This window comes from Rhagoletis pomonella, unplaced genomic scaffold, assembly GCF_013731165.1.
Source record: "Rhagoletis pomonella isolate Grant_MI unplaced genomic scaffold, Rhpom_1.0 Rhpom_scaffold_00033, whole genome shotgun sequence".
Classification (NCBI taxonomy): domain Eukaryota; kingdom Metazoa; phylum Arthropoda; class Insecta; order Diptera; family Tephritidae; genus Rhagoletis; species Rhagoletis pomonella.
Window position 1 is genome coordinate 25,405 of NW_023458587.1, and position 1,121 is coordinate 26,525.

A 1,121-nucleotide genomic window follows, 5' to 3' on the forward strand; every position below is an offset into this window, starting at 1 on the left:
GTGAGAGCTTCTTCAGGCGAAATACCTTTAGGACTCTTCTTTGCCAAATGACCTTCTTAATAGCAGTACCTCTTTCTGGAGAAGCACTTAAAAGCTAATTAAGTAGCGTAGCTATAAAATCCCGTTAATTTTTCGCAATTTTTTTTTGCTGGCAGTGTTCTCCAAATAAAAGAAAATCGTCCAACATACTTTTGTATGGAAAAAACGTGAAACACCTTCAATAAAAAAAAAATTAATTTTGTTAGCTGGCTGCAAAGGTTTTTTGATGTTGGCTGTCGCTTCACCTGAACATATGAAAAGTAATTCTAAAGAATCGGCGAAAAAAGGCTGATGCCGATGTTAAATTTTGTGCCGATACTAGCCGATGCCGACGCCGATTAATCGGTCGGACTCTAGCACTTATAGCTGAACAATATTTTTACGAAAACTCGTTCTCAATAAGCTCTCTATATTTAAGACAACTACTTATATAACTGCAGTCAATGATAGTTATAACCGTTAAGAATCTCGAAAATCTTTTGCAGGTCCAAAACGTTGTCACCAAAACAATCAAACCGAAATTTTTTGTACAGAGGACATACTCCAATCAAATGATAGGTTTCTTCAATAGCACTTAAATTGCAAACTGAGCAGTTTACAGAAGCGACATTTTTTAAAAGATCTTGCAATAAGAGTTAGCAAGCCACTCCTTGCGCGGAAAATCATCGTTAAAGTAAGTAGAAACCGTAGGTGAAGTTAGCAAACTCTTTTTCAATCAATATCCATATTAACACTTTCATAATCTGACAAAATATTTTTTATTTTCTGTTTTATTTCAACATATACCTTGTTTATACCTACGAAAACAAAAAACAGATTTGATTCAACACATACATATGTATTTCTTTCTAACATTTATTCCTCAGTCTTTATACCCCACTCGATAAAACCGTATTGAAAAGTAAACAAACTCCGTTAATTTTATTCGACATGTAGTTAATAATAAATTTCCGCGGTGGACCGAAAAGGAACAGTAATACAAGTTTATTATAATAACAAATACAATTAAAAACGGGCTGTATAAAGAAAAAAGCAGCGTTAAATGAATTATTCATTTATACGGGTTTTCTAACCGATGTGAG

General features: G+C 33.5%; 1 long non-coding RNA gene across 1 annotated transcript in view; it reads left to right on the plus strand.

The window, feature by feature from the left end:
• The window catches only part of LOC118749694, a 9,792-nt gene extending 9,150 nt beyond the window's left edge, over positions 1-642 (plus strand). The window contains exon 3 of the long non-coding RNA XR_004994263.1: positions 525-642. This is a non-coding gene — a long non-coding RNA (uncharacterized LOC118749694). The remainder of the gene's footprint in view (positions 1-524) is intronic.
• The last annotated feature ends 479 nt before the right edge of the window (positions 643-1,121 follow it).